This window comes from Ovis canadensis, chromosome 22 (assembly GCF_042477335.2).
Source record: "Ovis canadensis isolate MfBH-ARS-UI-01 breed Bighorn chromosome 22, ARS-UI_OviCan_v2, whole genome shotgun sequence".
NCBI lineage: Eukaryota > Metazoa > Chordata > Mammalia > Artiodactyla > Bovidae > Ovis > Ovis canadensis.
The window spans coordinates 1,711,738-1,730,462 of record NC_091266.1 but is presented as its reverse complement, the minus strand read 5'-3'; positions in this window follow the sequence as shown (position 1 = coordinate 1,730,462).

Here is an 18,725-nt window from a genome sequence, read left to right as displayed (position 1 = left end):
GTGATTGGCCTCGAGAAGCCTCAGCGGAAATGGGCCTCATCTCGCCTGGAGGGCAAAACCTCCTGGATTTTCTCGAGTTGCGGCAGGTGCTCTCGACTTACGACGGGGACCTCAGGGACCCGCTCTGGTGGCCTCAGGAAAGGCCAGTCCCCATGCGAGACCCTCGGGGGCCTCTCGGGATTCCTCTCCCGTCGATGCCGGGGCCTAAGACCTTGTGTGGAGTCGGGGCCGGAACCTGAGTATTCCTCTCCAGTGCTGACATGGATCTTGGGGTACTTCTGGAATTTCCCCAGGGGAGTCAGTCCTCGTCTCGAATGCGGGCATGCACTTGTGCTTTCCTCCACAGCGGTAGCAGCAGTGTCACGCAGTCCGCCGCGTGGATCAAAGGATCTATGGATTTCCCTCGAGTCTTTCCCACGAGGCTTTCCCACGAGGCTTTCCCACAGGGCTGTCCCACGTGCACACGTGGTGGGAGTCGATCCTCGGCGTGAACGTCAAGGCAGTGCAGGGAAAACAGGTTCCTCTGGAATGGACTGACACATCTGGGGGACTCTTGGAATGGTGTCACGACCCTGGAGTTCCTCTCGCCTTTCCTTTGGAGAGCGCCTCCTCTTGAGATGCGACGGGAACGCCGGGAATTCTTTCCCTACGAAACAGGGAAAGGATCCCTCATCTCGAGCTAGGAGGCGGAAACGGGGCTCCCCTGGATGTGTGCGGGACCCCACGTGCTTCCTCTCGAGTGGAGACGGGTATGTCGGGGAACTTCTTGAGTTGCAGCAAGGGTGTGAAGGACCCTTTGGAAGTTCCAGTGGTTAGATGTGATTGGCCTCGAGAAGCCTCAGCGGAAATGGGCCTCACCTCGCCTGGAGGGCAAAACCTCCTGGATTTTCTCGAGTTGCGGCAGGTGCTCTCGACTTACGACGGGGACCTCAGGGACCCGCTCTGGTGGCCTCAGGAAAGGCCAGTCCCCATGCGAGTTCCTCGGGGGCGTCTCGGGATTCCTCTCCCGTCGATTCCGGGGCCTAAGACCTTGTGTGGAGTCGGGGCCGGAACCTGAGGATTCCTCTCCAGTGCTGACATGGATCTTGGGGTACTTCTGGAGTCTCCCCAGGGGAGTCAGTCCTCGTCTCGAATGCGGGCATGCACTTGCGCTTTCCTCCAGAGCGGTAGCAGCAGTGTCACGCAGTCCGCCGCGTGGATCAAAGGATGTATGTTTTTCCCTAGAGCCTTTCCCACGAGGCTTTCCCACGAGGCTTTCCCACAGGGCTGTCCCACGTGCACACGTGGTGGGAGTCGATCCTCGGCTTGAACGTCAAGGCAGTGCAGGGAAAACAGGTTCCTCTGGAATGGACTGACACATCTGGGGGACTCTTGGAATGGTGGCACGACCCTGGAGTTCCTCTCGCCTTTCCTGTGGAGAGCGCCTCCTCTTGAGATGCGACGGGAACGCCGGGAATTCTTTCCCTACGAAACAGGGAAAGGATCCCTCATCTCGAGCTAGGAGGCGGAAACGGGGCTCCTCTGGATGTGTGCGGGACCCCACGTGCTTCCTCTCGAGTGGAGACGGGTATGTCGGGGAACTTCTTGAGTTGCAGCAAGGGTGTGAAGGACCCTTTGGAAGTTCCAGTGGTTAGACGTGATTAGCCTCGAGAAGCCTCAGCGGAAATGGGCCTCATCTCGCCTGGAGGGCAAAACCTCCTGGATTTTCTCGAGTTGCGGCAGGTGCTCTCGACTTACGACGGGGACCTCAGGGACCCGCTCTGGTGGCCTCAGGAAAGGCCAGTCGCCAGGCGAGTTCCTCGGGGGCCTCTAGGGATTGCTCTCCCGTCGATGCCGGGGCCTAAGACCTTGTGTGGAGTCGGGGCCGGAACCTGAGGATTCCTCTCCAGTGCTGACATGGATCTTGGGGTACTTCTGGAGTCTCCCCAGGGGAGTCAGTCCTCGTCTCGAATGCGGGCATGCACTTGCGCTTTCCTCCAGAGCGGTAGCAGCACTGTCACGCAGTCCGCCGCGTGGATCAAAGGATCTATGGTTTTCCCTCGAGTCTTTCCCACGAGGCTTTCCCACGAGGCTTTCCCACAGGGCTGTCCCACGTGCACACGTGGTGGGAGTCGATCCTCGGCTTGAACGTCAAGGCAGTGCAGGGAAAACAGGTTCCTCTGGAATGGACTGACACATCTGGGGGACTCTTGGAATGGTGGCACGACCCTGGAGTTCCTCTCGCCTTTCCTGTGGAGAGCGCCTCCTCTTGAGATGCGACGGGAACGCCGGGAATTCTTTCCCTACGAAACAGGGAAAGGATCCCTCATCTCGAGCTAGGAGGCGGAAACGGGGCTCCCCTGGATGTGTGCGGGACCCCACGTGCTTCCTCTCGAGTGGAGACGGGTATGTCGGGGAACTTCTTGAGTTGCAGCAAGGGTGTGAAGGACCCTTTGGAAGTTCCAGTGGTTAGATGTGATTGGCCTCGAGAAGCCTCAGCGGAAATGGGCCTCATCTCGCCTGGAGGGCAAAACCTCCTGGATTTTCTCGAGTTGCGGCAGGTGCTCTCGACTTACGACGGGGACCTCAGGGACCCGCTCTGGTGGCCTCAGGAAAGGCCAGTCCCCATGCGAGTTCCTCGGGGGCCTCTCGGGATTCCTCTCCCGTCGATGCCGGGGCCTAAAACCTTGTGTGGAGTCGGGGCCGGAACCTGAGGATTCCTCTCCAGTGCTGACATGGATCTTGGGGTACTTCTGGAGTCTCCCCAGGGGAGTCAGTCCTCGTCTCGAATGCGGGCATGCACTTGCGCTTTCCTCCAGAGCGGTAGGAGCACTGTCACGCAGTCCGCCGCGTGGATCAAAGGATCTATGGTTTTCCCTCGAGTCTTTCCCACGAGGCTTTCCCACGAGGCTTTCCCACAGGGCTCTCCCACGTGCACACGTGGTGGGAGTCGATCCTCGGTTTGAACGTCAAGGCAGTGCAGGGAAAACAGGTTCCTCTGAAATGGACTGACACATCTGGGGGACTCTTGGAATGGTGGCACGACCCTGGAGTTCCTCTCGCCTTTCCTGTGGAGAGCGCCTCCTCTTGAGATGCGACGGGAACGCCGGGAATTCTTTCCCTACGAAACAGGGAAAGGATCCCTCATCTCGAGCTAGGAGGCGGAAACGGGGTTCCCCTGGATGTGTGCGGGACACCACGTGCTTCCTCTCGAGTGGAGACGGGTATGTCGGGGAACTTCTTGAGTTGCAGCAAGGGTGTGAAGGACCCTTTGGAAGTTCCAGTGGTTAGATGTGATTGGCCTCGAGAAGCCTCAGCGGAAATGGGCCTCATCTCGCCTGGAGGGCAAAACCTCCTGGATTTTCTCGAGTTGCGGCAGGTGCTCTCGACTTACGACAGGGACCTCAGGGACCCGCTCTGGTGGCCTCAGGAAAGGCCAGTCCCCATGCGAGTTCCTCGGGGGCCTCTCGGGATTCCTCTCCCGTCGATGCCGGGGCCTAAAACCTTGTGTGGAGTCGGGGCCGGAACCTGAGGATTCCTCTCCAGTGCTGACATGGATCTTGGGGTACTTCTGGAGTCTCCGCAGGGGAGTCAGTCCTCGTCTCGAATGCGGGCATGCACTTGCGCTTTCCTCCAGAGCGGTAGCAGCAGTGTCACGCAGTCCGCCGCGTGGATCAAAGGATCTATGGTTTTCCCTCGAGTCTTTCCCACGAGGCTTTCCCACGAGGCTTTCCCACAGGGCTGTCCCACGTGCACACGTGGTGGGACTCGATCCTCGGCTTCAACGTCAAGGCAGTGCAGGGAAAACAGGTTCCTCTGGAATGGACTGACACATCTGGGGGACTCTTGGAATGGTGGCACGACCCTGGAGTTCCTCTCGCCTTTCCTGTGGAGAGCGCCTCCTCTTGAGATGCGACGGGAACGCCGGGAATTCTTTCCCTACGAAACAGGGAATGGATCCCTCATTTCGAGCTAGGAGGTGGAAACGGGGCTCCCCTGGATGTGTGCGGGACCCCACGTGCTTCCTCTCGAGTGCAGACGGGTATGTCGGGGAACTTCTTGAGTTGCAGCAAGGGTGTGAAGGACCCTTTGGAAGTTCCAGTGGTTAGATGTGATTGGCCTCGAGAAGCCTCAGCGGAAATGGGCCTCATCTCGCCTGGAGGGCAAAACCTCCTGGATTTTCTCGAGTTGCGGCAGGTGCTCTCGACTTACGACGGGGACCTCAGGGAACCGCTCTGGTGGCCTCAGGAAAGGCCCGTCCCCATGCGAGTTCCTCGGGGGCCTCTCGGGATTCCTCTCCCGTCGATGCCGGGGCCTAAGGCCTTGTATGGAGTCGGGGCCGGAACCTGAGGATTCCTCTCCAGTGCTGACATGGATCTTGGGGTACTTCTGGAGTCTCCCCAGGGGAGTCAGTCCTCGTCTCGAATGCGGGCATGCACTTGCGCTTTCCTCCAGAGCGGTAGCAGCAGTGTCACGCAGTCCGCCGCGTGGATCAAAGGATCTATGGTTTTCCCTCGAGTCTTTCCCACGAGGCTTTCCCACGAGGCTTTCCCACAGGGCTGTCCCACGTGCACACGTGGTGGGAGTCGATCCTCGGCTTGAACGTCAAGGCAGTGCAGGGAAAACAGGTTCCTCTGGAATGGACTGACACATCTGGGGGACTCTTGGAATGGTGGCACGACCCTGGAGTTCCTCTCGCCTTTCCTGTGGAGAGCGCCTCCTCTTGAGATGCGACGGGAACGCCGTGAATTCTTTCCCTACGAAACAGGGAAAGGATCCCTCATCTCGAGCTAGGAGGCGGAAACGGGGCTCCCCTGGATGTGTGCGGGACCCCACGTGCTTCCTCTCGAGTGGAGACGGGTATGTCGGGGAACTTCTTCAGTTGCAGCAATGGTGTGAAGGACCCTTTGGAAGTTCCAGTGGTTAGATGTGATTGGCCTCGAGAAGCCTCAGCGGAAATGGGCCTCATTTCGCCTGGAGGGCAAAACCTCCTGGATTTTCTCGAGTTGCGGCAGGTGCTCTCGACTTACGACGGGGACCTCAGGGAACCGCTCTGGTGGCCTCAGGAAAGGCCAGTCCCCATGCGAGTTCCTCGGGGGCCTCTCGGGATTGCTCTCCCGTCGATGCCGGGGCCTAAGACCTTGTGTGGAGTCGGGGCCGGAACCTGAGGATTCCTCTCCAGTGCTGACATGGATCTTGGGGTACTTCTGGAGTCTCCGCAGGGGAGTCAGTCCTCGTCTCGAATGCAGGCATGCACTTGCGCTTTCCTCCAGAGCGGTAGCAGCAGTGTCACGAAGTCCGCCGCGTGGATCAAAGGATCTATGGTTTTCCCTCGAGTCTTTCCCACGAGGCTTTCCCACGAGGCTTTCCCACAGGGCTGTCCCACGTGCACACGTGGTGGGAGTCGATCCTCGGCTTGAACGTCAAGGCAGTGCAGGGAAAACAGGTTCCTCTGGAATGGACTGACACATCTGGGGGATGTTTGGAATGGTGTCTTGACCCTGGAGCTCCTCTCGCCTTTCCTGTCGAGAGCGCCTCCTCTTGAGATGCGACGGGAACGCCGGGAATTCTTTCCCTACGAAACAGGGAACGGATCCCTCATCTCGAGCTAGGAGGCGGAAACGGGGCTCCCGGGAATGTGTGCGGGACCCTCGTGCTTCCTCTCGAGTGCAGACGGGTATGTCGGGGAACTTCTTGAGTTGCAGCAAGGGTGTGAAGGACCCTTTGGAAGTTCCAGTGGTTAGATGTGATTGGCCTCGAGAAGCCTCAGCGGAAATGGGCCTCATCTCGCCTGGAGGGCAAAACCTCCTGGATTTTCTCGAGTTGCGGCAGGTGCTCTCGACTTACGACGGGGACCTCAGGGACCCGCTCTGGTGGCCTCAGGAAAGGCCAGTCCCCATGCGAGTTCCTCGGGGGCCTCTCGGGATTCCTCTCCCGTCGATGCCGGGGCCTAAGACCTTGTGTGGAGTCGGGGCCGGAACCTGAGGATTCCTCTCCAGTGCTGACATGGATCTTGGGGTACTTCTGGAGTCTCCCCAGGGGAGTCAGTCCTCGTCTCGAATGCAGGCATGCACTTGCGCTTTCCTCCAGAGCGGTAGCAGCAGTGTCACCCAGTCCGCCGCGTGGATCATAGGATCTATGGTTTTCCCTCGAGTCTTTCCCACGAGGCTTTCCCACGAGGCTTTCCCACAGGGCTGTCCCACGTGCACACGTGGTGGGAGTCGATCCTCGGCTTGAACGTCAAGGCAGTGCAGGGAAAACAGGTTCCTCTGGAATGGACTGACACATCTGGGGGATTCTGGGAATGGAGGCACGACCCTGGAGTTCCTCTCGCCTTTCCTGTGGAGAGCGCCTCCTCTTGAGATGCGACGGGAACGCCGGGAATTCTTTCCCTACGAAACAGGGAAAGGATCCCTCATCTCGAGCTAGGAGGCGAAACGTGGCTCCCCTGGATGTGTGCGGGACCCTCGTGCTTCCTCTCGAGTGGAGACGGGTATGTCGGGGAACTTCTGGAGTTGCAGCAAGGGTGTGAAAGACCCTTTGGAATTTCCAGTGGTTAGATGTGATTAGCCTCGAGAAGCCTCAGCGGAAATGGTCCTCATCTAGCCTGGAGGGCAAAACCTCCTGCATTTTCTCGAGTTGCGGCAGGTGCTCTCGACTTACGACGGAGACCTCAGGGACCCGCTCTGGTGGCCTCAGGAAAGGCCAGTCCCCATGCGAGTTCCTCGGGGGTCTCTCGGGATTCCTCTCCTTTCGATGCCGGGCCTAAGACTTTGTGTGGAGTCGGGGCCGGAACCTGAGGATTCCTCTCCAGTGCTGACATGGATCTTGGGGTATTTCTGGAGTCTCCCCAGGGGAGGCAGTCCTCGTCTCGAATGTGGGCATGCACTTGCGCTTTCCTCCAGAGCGGTAGCAGCAGTGTCACGCAGTCCGCCGCGTGGATCAAAGGATCTATGGTTTTCCCTCGAGTCTTTCCCACGAGGCTTTCCCACGAGGCTTTCCCACAGGGTTGTCCCACGTGCACACGTGCTGGGAGTCGATCCTCGGCTTGAACGTCAAGGCAGTGCAGGGAAAACAGGTTCCTCTGGAATGGACTGACACATCTGGGGGACTCTTGGAATGGTGGCACGACCCTGGAGTTCCTCTCGCCTTTCCTGTGGAGAGCGCCTCCTGTTGAGATGCGACGGGAACGCCGGGAATTCTTTCCCTACGAAACAGGGAAAGGATCCCTCATCTTGAGCTAGGAGGCGGAAACGGTGCTCCCCTGGATGTGTGTGGGACCCTCGTGCTTCCTCTTGAGTGGAGACGGGTATGTCGGGGAACTTCTTGAGTTGCAGCAAGGGTGTGAAGGACCCTTTGGAAGTTCCAGTGGTTACATGTGATTAGCCTCGAGAAGCCTCAGCGGAAATGGGCCTCATTTCGCCTGGAGGGCAAAACCTCCTGGATTTTCTCGAGTTGCGGCAGGTGCTCTCGACTTACGACGGGGACCTCAGGGACCCGCTCTGGTGGCCTCAGGAAAGGCCAGTCCCCATGCGAGATCCTCGGGGGCCTCTCGGGATTCCTCTCCCGTCGATGCCGGGCCTAAGACCTTGTGTGGAGTCGGGGCCGGAACCTGAGGATTCCTCTCCAGTGCTGACATGGATCTTGGGGTATTTCTGGAGTCTCCCCAGGGGAGTCAGTCCTCGTCTCGAATGCGGGCATGCACTTGCGCTTTCCTCCAGAGCGGTAGCAGCAGTGTCACGCAGTCCGCCGCGTGGATCAAAGGATCTATGGTTTTCCCTCGAGTCTTTTCCACGAGGCTTTCCCGCGAGGCTTTCCCACAGGGCTGTCCCACGTGCACACGTGGTGGGATTCGATCCCCGGCTTCAACGTCAAGGCAGTGCAGGGAAAAATGTTTCCTCTGGAATGGACTGACACATCTGGGGGACTCTTGGAATGGTGGCACGACCCTGGAGTTCCTCTCGCCTTTCCTGTGGAGAGCGCATCCTCTTGAGATGCGACGGCAACGCCGGGAATTCTTTCCCTAAGAAACACGGAAAGGATCCCTCATCTCGAGCTAGGAGGCGGAAACGGGGCTCCCCTGGATGTGTGCGGGACCCTCGTGCTTCCTCTCGAGTGTAGACGGGTATGTCGGGGAACTTCTGGAGTTGCAGCAAGGGTGTGAAGGACCCTTTGGAAGTTCCAGTTGATAGATGTGATTAGCCTCGGGAAGCCTCAGAGGAAATGTGCCTCATCTCGCCTGGAGGGCAAAACCTCCTGGATTTTCTCGAGTTGCGGCAGGTGTTCTCGACTTACGACGGGGACCTCAGGGACCCGCTCTGGTGGCCTCAGGAAAGGCCAGTCCCCATGTGATTTCCTCGGGGGCCTCTCGGGATTCCTCTCCCGTCGTTGCCGGGGCCTAAGACCTTGTGTGGAGTCGGGGACGGAACGTGAGGATTCCTCTCCAGTGCTGACATGGATCTTGGGGTACTTCTGGAGTCTCCCCAGGGGAGTCAGTCCTCGTCTCGAATGCGGGCATGCACTTGCGCTTTCCTCCAGAGCGGTAGCAGCAGTGTCACGCAGTCCGCCGCGTGGATCAAAGGATCTATGGTTTTCCCTCAAGTCTTTCCCACGAGGCTTTCCCACGAGGCTTTCCCACAGGGCTGTCCCACGTGCACACGTGGTGGGAGTCGATCCTCGGCTTGAACGTCAAGGCAGTGCAGGGAAAACAGGTTCCTCTGGAATGGACTGACACATCTGGGGGACTCTGGGAATGGAGGCACGACCCTGGAGTTCCTCTCGCCTTTCCTGTGGAGAGCGCCTCCTCTTGAGATGCGACGGGAACGCCGGGAAATCTTTCCCTACGAAACAGGGAAAGGATCCCTCATCTCGAGCTAGGAGGCGAAACGTGGCTCCCCTGGATGTGTGCGGGACCCTCGTGCTTCCTCTCGAGTGGAGACGGGTATGTCGGGGAACTTCTGGAGTTGCAGCAAGGGTGTGAAGGACCCTTTGGAATTTCCAGTGGTTAGATGTGATTAGCCTCGAGAAGCCTCAGCGGAAATGGGCCTCATCTCGCCTGGAGGGCAAAACCTCCTGGATTTTCTCGAGTTGCGGCAGGTGCTCTCGACTTACGACGGGGACCTCAGGGACCCGCTCTGGTGGCCTCAGGAATGGCCAGTCCCCATGCGAGTTCCTCGGGGGTCTCTCGGGATTCCTCTCCCGTCGATGCCGGGGCCTAAGACCTTTTGTGGAGTCGGGGCCGGAACCTGAGGATTCCTCTCCAGTGCTGACATGTATCTTGGGGTACTTCTGGAGTCTCCCCAGGGGAGTCATTCCTCGTCTCGAATGCGGGCATGCACTTGCGCTTTCCTCCACAGCGGTAGCAGCAGTGTCACGCAGTCCGCCGCTTGGATTAAAGGATCTATGGTTTTCCCTCGAGTCTTTCCCACGAGGCTTTCCCACGAGGCTTTCCCACAGGGCTGTCCCACGTGCACTGGTGGTGGGAGTCGATCCTCGGCTTGAACGTCAAGGCAGTGCAGGGAAAACAGGTTCCTCTGTAATGGACTGACACATATGGGGTCTCTTGGAATGGTGGCACGACCCTGGAGTTCCTCTCGCCTTTCCTGTGGGAGCGCCTCCTCTTGAGATGCGACGGGAACGCCGGGAATTCTTTCCCTACGAAACAGGGAAAGGATCCCTCATCTCTAGCTAGGAGGCGGAAAGGGGGCTACCCTGGATGTGTGCGGGACCCTCGTGCTTCCTTTCGAGTGGAGACGGGTATGTCGGGGAACTTCTAGAGTTGCAGCAAGGGTGTGAAGGGCCGTTTGGATGTTCCAGTGATTAGATGTGATTAGCCTCGAGAAGCCTCAGTGGAAATGGGCTTCATCTCGCCTGGGGGGCAAAATATCCTAGATTTTCTCGAGTTGCGGCAGGTGCTCTCGACTTACGACGGGGACCTCAGGGACCCGCTCTGGTGACCTCAGGAAAGGCCAGTCCCCATGCGAGTTCCTCAGGGGCCTCTTGGGATTCCTCTCCCGTCGATGCCGGGGCCTAAGACCTTGTGTGGAGTCGGGGCCGGAACCTGAGGATTCCTCTCCAGTGCTGACATGGATCTTGGGGTACTTCTGGAGTCTCCGCAGGGGAGTCAGTCCTCGTCTCGAATGCGGGCATGCACTTGCGCTTTCCTCCAGAGCGGTAGCAGCAGTGTCACGCAGTCCGCCGCGTGGATCAAAGGATCTATGGTTTTCCCTCGAGTTTCGCACGAGGCTTTCCCACGAGGCTTTCCACAGGGCTGTCCCACGTGCACACGTGGTGGGACTCGATCCTAGGCTTGAACGTAAAGGCAGTGCAGGGAAAACAAGTTCCTCTGGAATGGACTGACACATCTGGGGGACTCTTGGAATGGTGGCACGACCCTGGAGTTCCTCTCGCCTTTCCTGTGGAGAGCCCCTCCTCTTGAGATGCGACGGGAACGCCGGGAATTCTTTCCCTACAAAACAGGGAAAGGATCCCTCATCTCGAGCTAGGAGGCGGAAACGGGGCTCCCCTGGATGTGTGCGGGACCCCACGTGCTTCCTCTCGAGTGGAGACGGGTATGTCGGTTAACTTCTTGAGTTGCAGCAAGGGTGTGAATGACCCTTTGGAAGTTCCAGTGGTTAGATGTGATTGGCCTCGAGAAGCCTCAGCGGAAATGGGCCTCATCTCGCCTGGAGGGCAAAACCTCCTGGATTTTCTCGAGTTGCGGCAGGTGCTCTCGACTTACGACGGGGACCTCAGGGACCCGTTTTGGTGGCCTCAGGAAAGGCCAGTCCCCATGCGAGTTCCTCGGGGGCCTCTCGGGATTCTTCTCCCGTCGATGCCGGGGCCTAAGACCTTGTGTGGAGTCGGGGCTGGAACCTGAGGATTCCTCTCCAGTGCTGACATGGATCTTGGGGTACTTCTGGAGTCTCCCCAGGAGAGTCAGTCCTCATCTCGAATGCGGGCATGAACTTGCGCTTTCCTCCACAGCGGTAGCAGCAGTGTCACGCAGTCCGCTGCGTGGAATAAAGGATCTATGGTTTTCCCTAAAGTCTTTCCCACGAGGCTTTCCCACGAGGCTTTCCCACAGGGCTGTCCCACGTGCACAAGTGGTGGGAGTCGATCCTCGGCTTGAACGTCAAGGCAGTGCAGGGAAAACAGGTTCCTCTGGAATGGACTCACACATCTGGGGAACTCTTGGAATGGTGGCACGACCCTGGAGTTCCTCTCGCCTTTCCTGTGGAGAGCGCCTCCTCTTGAGATGCGACGGGAACGCCGGGAATTCTTTCCCTACGAAACAGGGAAAGGATCCCTCATCTCTAGCTTGGAGGCGGAAACGGGGCTCCCCTGGATGTGTGTGGGACACCACGTGCTTCCTCTCGAGTGGAGACGGGTATGTCGGGGAACTTCTTCAGTTGCAGCAAGGGTGTGAAGGACCCTTTGGAAGTTCCAGTGGTTAGATGTGATTGGCCTCGAGAAGCCTCAGCGGAAATGGGCCTCATCTCGCCTGGAGGGCAAAACCTCCTGGATTTTCTCGAGTTGCGGCAGGTGCTCTCGACTTACGACGGGGACCTCAGGGACACGCTCTGGTGGCCTCAGGAAAGGCCAGTCCCCATGCGACTTCCTCGGGGGCCTCTCGGGATTCCTCTCCCGTCGATGCCGGGACCGAAGACCTTGTGTGGAGTCGGGGCGGGAACCTGAGGATTCCTCTCCAGTGCTGACATGGATCTTGGGGTAATTCTGGAGTCTCCCCAGGGGAGTCAGTCCTCGTCTGGAATGCGGGCATGCACTTGCGCTATCCTCCAGAGCGGTAGCAGCAGTGTCAAGCAGTCCGCCGCGTGCATCAAATGATCTATGGTTTTCCCTCGAGTCTTTCCCACGAGGCTTTCCCACGAGGCTTTCCCACAGGGCTGTCCCACGTGCACACGTGGTGGGAGTCGATCCTCGGCTTGAACGTCAAGGCAGTGCAGGGAAAACAGGTTCCTCTGGAATGGACTGACACATCTGGGGGACTCCTGGAATGGTGTCACGACCCTGGAGTTCCTCTCGCCTTTCCTGTGGAGAGCGCCTTCTCTTGAGATGCGACGGGAACGCCGGGAATTCTTTCCCTACGAAACAGGGAAAGGATCCCTCATCTCGAGCTAGGAGGCAGAAACGGGGCTCCCCTGGATGTGTGCAGGACCCCACGTGCTTCCTCTCGAGTGGAGACGGGTATGTCGGGGAACTTCTTGAGTTGCAGCAAGGGTGTGAAGGACCCTTTGGAAGTTCCAGTGGTTAGACGTGATTAGCCTCGAGAAGCCTCAGCGGAAATGGGCCTCATCTCGCCTGGAGGGCAAAACCTCCTGGATTTTCTCGAGTTGCGGCAGGTGCTCTCGACTTACGAAGGGGACCTCAGGGACCCGCTTTGGTGGCCTCAGAAAAGGCCAGTCCCCATGCGAGTTCCTCGGGGTCCTCTGGGGATTCCTCTCCCGTCGATGCCGGGGCCTAAGGCCTTGTGTGGAGTCGGGGCCGGAACCTGAGGATTCCTCTCCAGTGCTGACATGGATCTTGGGGTACTTCTGGAGTCTCCCCAGGGGAGTCAGTCCTCGTCTGGAATGCGGGCATGCACTTGCGCTATCCTCCAGAGCGGTAGCAGCAGTGTCAAGCAGTCCGCCGCGTGCATCAAATGATCTAAGGTTTTCCCTCGAGTCTTTCCCACGAGGCTTTCCCACGAGGCTTTCCCACAGGGCTGTCCCACGTGCACACGTGCTGGGAGTCGATCCTCGGCGTGAACGTCAAGGCAGTGCAGGGAAAACAGGTTCCTCTGGAATGGACTGACACATCTGGGGGACTCCTGGAATGGTGGCACGACCCTGGAGTTCCTCTCGCCTTTCCTGTGGAGAGCTCCTCCTCTTGAGATGCGACGGGAACGCCGGGAATTCTTTCCCTACGAAACAGGGAAAGGATCCCTCATCTCGAGCTAGGAGGCAGAAACGGGGCTCCCCTGGATGTGTGCAGGACCCCACGTGCTTCCTCTCGAGTGGAGACGGGTATGTCCGGGAACTTCTTGAGTTGCAGCAAGGGTGTGAAGGACCCTTTGGAAGTTCCAGTGGTTAGACGTGATTAGCCTCGAGAAGCCTCAGCGGAAATGGGCCTCATCTCGCCTGGAGGGCAAAACCTCCTGGATTTTCTCGAGTTGCGGCAGGTGCTCTCGACTTACGAAGGGGACCTCAGGGACCCGCTCTGGTGGCCTCAGGAAAGGCCAGTCCCCATGCGAGTTCCTCGGGGGCCTCTGGGGATTCCTCTCCCGTCGATGCCGGGGCCTAAGGCCTTGTGTGGAGTCGGGGCCGGAACCTGAGGATTCCTCTCCAGTGCTGACATGGATCTTGGGGTACTTCTGGAGTCTCCGCAGGGGAGTCAGTAGTCGTCTCGAATGCGGGCATGCACTTGCGCTTTCCTCCAGAGTGGTAGCAGCAGTGTCATGCAGTCCGCCGCGTGGATCAAAGGATCTATGGTTTTCCCTCGAGTCTTTCCCACGAGGCTTTCCCACGAGGCTTTCCCACAGGGCTGTCCCACGTGCACACGTGGTGGGACTCGATCCTCGGCTTCAACGTCAAGGCAGTGCAGGGAAAACAGGTTCCTCTGGAATGGACTGACACATCTGGGGGACTCTTGGAATGGTGGCACGACCCTGGAGTTCCTCTCGCCTTTCCTGTGGAGAGCGCCTCCTCTTGAGATGCGACGGGAACGCCGGGAATTCTTTCCCTACGAAACAGGGAATGGATCCCTCATTTCGAGCTAGGAGGTGGAAACGGGGCTCCCCTGGATGTGTGCGGGACCCCACGTGCTTCCTCTCGAGTGGAGACGGGTATGTCGGGGAACTTCTTGAGTTGCAGCAAGGGTGTGAAGGACCCTTTGGAAGTTCCAGTGGTTAGATGTGATTGGCCTCGAGAAGCCTCAGCAGAAATGGGCCTCATCTCGCCTGGAGGGCAAAACCTCCTGGATTTTCTCGAGTTGCGGCAGGTGCTCTCGACTTACGACGGGGACCTCAGGGAACCGCTCTGGTGGCCTCAGGAAAGGCCCGTCCCCATGCGAGTTCCTCGGGGGCCTCTCGGGATTCCTCTCCCGTCGATGCCGGGGCCTAAGGCCTTGTATGGAGTCGGGGCCGGAACCTGAGGATTCCTCTCCAGTGCTGACATGGATCTTGGGGTACTTCTGGAGTCTCCCCAGGGGAGTCAGTCCTCGTCTCGAATGCGGGCATGCTCTTGCGCTTTCCTCCAGAGCGGTAGCAGCAGTGTCACGCAGTCCGCCGCGTGGATCAAAGGATCTATGGTTTTCCCTCGAGTCTTTCCCACGAGGCTTTCCCACGAGGCTTTCCCACAGGGCTGTCCCACGTGCACACGTGGTGGGAGTCGATCCTCGGCTTGAACGTCAAGGCAGTGCAGGGAAAACAGGTTCCTCTGGAATGGACTGACACATCTGGGGGACTCTTGGAATGGTGGCACGACCCTGGAGTTCCTCTCGCCTTTCCTGTGGAGAGCGCCTCCTCTTGAGATGCGACGGGAACGCCGTGAATTCTTTCCCTACGAAACAGGGAAAGGATCCCTCATCTCGAGCTAGGAGGCGGAAACGGGGCTCCCCTGGATGTGTGCGGGACCCCACGTGCTTCCTCTCGAGTGGAGACGGGTATGTCGGGGAACTTCTTCAGTTGCAGCAATGGTGTGAAGGACCCTTTGGAAGTTCCAGTGGTTAGATGTGATTGGCCTCGAGAAGCCTCAGCGGAAATGGGCCTCATCTCGCCTGGAGGGCAAAACCTCCTGGATTTTCTCGAGTTGCGGCAGGTGCTCTCGACTTACGACGGGGACCTCAGGGACCCGCTCTGGTGGCCTCAGGAAAGGCCAGTCCCCATGCGAGTTCCTCGGGGGCCTCTCGGGATTCCTCTCCCGTCGATGCCGGGGCCTAAGACCTTGTGTGGAGTCGGGGCCGGAACCTGAGGATTCCTCTCCAGTGCTGACATGGATCTTGGGGTACTTCTGGAGTCTCCCCAGGGGAGTCAGTCCTCGTCTCGAATGCAGGCATGCACTTGCGCTTTCCTCCAGAGCGGTAGCAGCAGTGTCACACAGTCCGCCGCGTGGATCATAGGATCTATGGTTTTCCCTCGAGTCTTTCCCACGAGGCTTTCCCACGAGGCTTTCCCACAGGGCTGTCCCACGTGCACACGTGGTGGGAGTCGATCCTCGGCTTGAACGTCAAGGCAGTGCAGGGAAAACAGGTTCCTCTGGAATGGACTGACACATCTGGGGGATTCTGGGAATGGAGGCACGACCCTGGAGTTCCTCTCGCCTTTCCTGTGGAGAGCGCCTCCTCTTGAGATGCGACGGGAACGCCGGGAAATCTTTCCCTACGAAACAGGGAAAGGATCCCTCATCTCGAGCTAGGAGGCGAAACGTGGCTCCCCTGGATGTGTGCGGGACCCTCGTGCTTCCTCTCGAGTGGAGACGGGTATGTCGGGGAACTTCTGGAGTTGCAGCAAGGGTGTGAAAGACCCTTTGGAATTTCCAGTGGTTAGATGTGATTAGCCTCGAGAAGCCTCAGCGGAAATGGTCCTCATCTAGCCTGGAGGGCAAAACCTCCTGCATTTTCTCGAGTTGCGGCAGGTGCTCTCGACTTACGACGGAGACCTCAGGGACCCGCTCTGGTGGCCTCAGGAAAGGCCAGTCCCCATGCGAGTTCCTCGGGGGTCTCTCGGGATTCCTCTCCTTTCGATGCCGGGCCTAAGACCTTGTGTGGAGTCGGGGCCGGAACCTGAGGATTCCTCTCCAGTGCTGACATGGATCTTGGGGTATTTCTGGAGTCTCCCCAGGGGAGGCAGTCCTCGTCTCGAATGTGGGCATGCACTTGCGCTTTCCTCCAGAGCGGTAGCAGCAGTGTCACGCAGTCCGCCGCGTGGATCAAAGGATCTATGGTTTTCCCTCGAGTCTTTCCCACGAGGCTTTCCCACGAGGCTTTCCCACAGGGTTGTCCCACGTGCACACGTGGTGGGAGTCGATCCTCGGATTGAACGTCAAGGCAGTGCAGGGAAAACAGGTTCCTCTGGAATGGACTGACACATCTGGGGGACTCTTGGAATGGTGGCACGACCCTGGAGTTCCTCTCGCCTTTCCTGTGGAGAGCGCCTCCTGTTGAGATGCGACGGGAACGCCGGGAATTCTTTCCCTACGAAACAGGGAAAGGATCCCTCATCTTGAGCTAGGAGGCGGAAACGGTGCTCCCCTGGATGTGTGTGGGACCCTCGTGCTTCCTCTTGAGTGGAGACGGGTATGTCGGGGAACTTCTTGAGTTGCAGCAAGGGTGTGAAGGACCCTTTGGAAGTTCCAGTGGTTACATGTGATTAGCCTCGAGAAGCCTCAGCGGAAATGGGCCTCATTTCGCCTGGAGGGCAAAACCTCCTGGATTTTCTCGAGTTGCGGCAGGTGCTCTCGACTTACGACGGGGACCTCAGGGACCCGCTCTGGTGGCCTCAGGAAAGGCCAGTCCCCATGCGAGATCCTCGGGGGCCTCTCGGGATTCCTCTCCCGTCGATGCCGGGCCTAAGACCTTGTGTGGAGTCGGGGCCGGAACCTGAGGATTCCTCTCCAGTGCTGACATGGATCTTGGGGTATTTCTGGAGTCTCCCCAGGGGAGTCAGTCCTCGTCTCGAATGCGGGCATGCACTTGCGCTTTCCTCCAGAGCGGTAGCAGCAGTGTCACGCAGTCCGCCGCGTGGATCAAAGGATCTATGGTTTTCCCTTAAGTCTTTCCCACGAGGCTTTCCCACGAGGCTTTCCCACAGGGCTGTCCCACGTGCACACGTGGTGGGAGTCGATCCTCGGCTTGAACGTCAAGGCAGTGCAGGGAAAACAGGTTCCTCTGGAATGGACTGACACATCTGGGGGACTCTGGGAATGGAGTCACGACCCTGGAGTTCCTCTCGCCTTTCCTGTGGAGAGCGCCTCCTCTTGAGATGCGACGGGAACGCCGGGAATTCTTTCCCTACGAAACAGGGAAAGGATCCCTCATCTCGAGCTAGGAGGCGAAACGTGGCTCCCCTGGATGTGTGCGGGACCCTCGTGCTTCCTCTCGAGTGGAGACGGGTATGTCGGGGAACTTCTGGAGTTGCAGCAAGGGTGTGAAGGACCCTTTGGAATTTCCAGTGGTTAGATGTGATTAGCCTCGAGAAGCCTCAGCGGAAATGGGCCTCATCTCGCCTGGAGGGCAAAACCTCCTGGATTTTCTCGAGTTGCGGCAGGTGCTCTCGACTTACGACGGGGACCTCAGGGACCCGCTCTGGTGGCCTCAGGAAAGGCCAGTCCCCATGCGAGTTCCTCGGGGGTCTCTCGGGATTCCTCTCCCGTCGATGCCGGGGCCTAAGACCTTTTGTGGAGTCGGGGCCGGAACCTGAGGATTCCTCTCCAGTGCTGACATGTATCTTGGGGTACTTCTGGAGTCTCCCCAGGGGAGTCAGTCCTCGTCTCGAATGCGGGCATGCACTTGCGCTTTCCTCCACAGCGGTAGCAGCAGTGTCACGCAGTCCGCCGCGTGGATTAAAGGATCTATGGTTTTCCCTCGAGTCTTTCCCACGAGGCTTTCCCACGAGGCTTTCCCACAGGGCTGTCCCACGTGCACTGGTGGTGGGAGTCGATCCTCGGCTTGAACGTCAAGGCAGTGCAGGGAAAACAGGTTCCTCTGTAATGGACTGACACATATGGAGTCTCTTGGAATGGTGGCACGACCCTGGAGTTCCTCTCGCCTTTCCTGTGGGAGCGCCTCCTCTTGAGATGCGACGGGAACGCCGGGAATTCTTTCCCTACGAAACAGGGAAAGGATCCCTCATCTCTAGCTAGGAGGCGGAAAGGGGGCTACCCTGGATGTGTGCGGGACCCTCGTGCTTCCTTTCGAGTGGAGACGGGTATGTCGGGGAACTTCTAGAGTTGCAGCAAGGGTGTGAAGGGCCGTTTGGATGTTCCAGTGATTAGATGTGATTAGCCTCGAGAAGCCTCAGTGGAAATGGGCTTCATCTCGCCTGGGGGGCAAAATATCCTAGATTTTCTCGAGTTGCGGCAGGTGCTCTCGACTTACGACGGGGACCTCAGGGACCCGCTCTGGTGACCTCAGGAAAGGCCAGTCCCCATGCGAGTTCCTCAGGGGCCTCTTGGGATTCCTCTCCCGTCGATGCCGGGGCCTAAGACCTTGTGTGGAGTCGGGGCCGGAACCTGAGGATTCCTCTCCAGTGCTGACATGGATCTTGGGGTACTTCTGGAGTCTCCCCAGGGGAGTCAGTCCTCGTCTCGAATGCGGGCATGCACTTGCGCTTTCCTCCAGAGCGGTAGCAGCAGTGTCACGCAGTCCGCCGCGTGGATCAAAGGATCTATGGTTTTCCCTCGAGTTTCGCACGAGGCTTTCCCACGAGGCTTTCCACAGGGCTGTCCCACGTGCACACGTGGTGGGACTCGATCCTAGGCTTGAACGTAAAGGCAGTGCAGGGAAAACAGGTTCCTCTGGAATGGACTGACACATCTGGGGGACTCTTGGAATGGTGGCACGACCCTGGAGTTCCTCTCGCCTTTCCTGTGGAGAGCCCCTCCTCTTGAGATGCGACGGGAACGCCGGGAATTCTTTCCCTACAAAACAGGGAAAGGATCCCTCATCTCGAGCTAGGAGGCGGAAACGGGGCTCCCCTGGATGTGTGCGGGACCCCACGTGCTTCCTCTCGAGTGGAGACGGGTATGTCG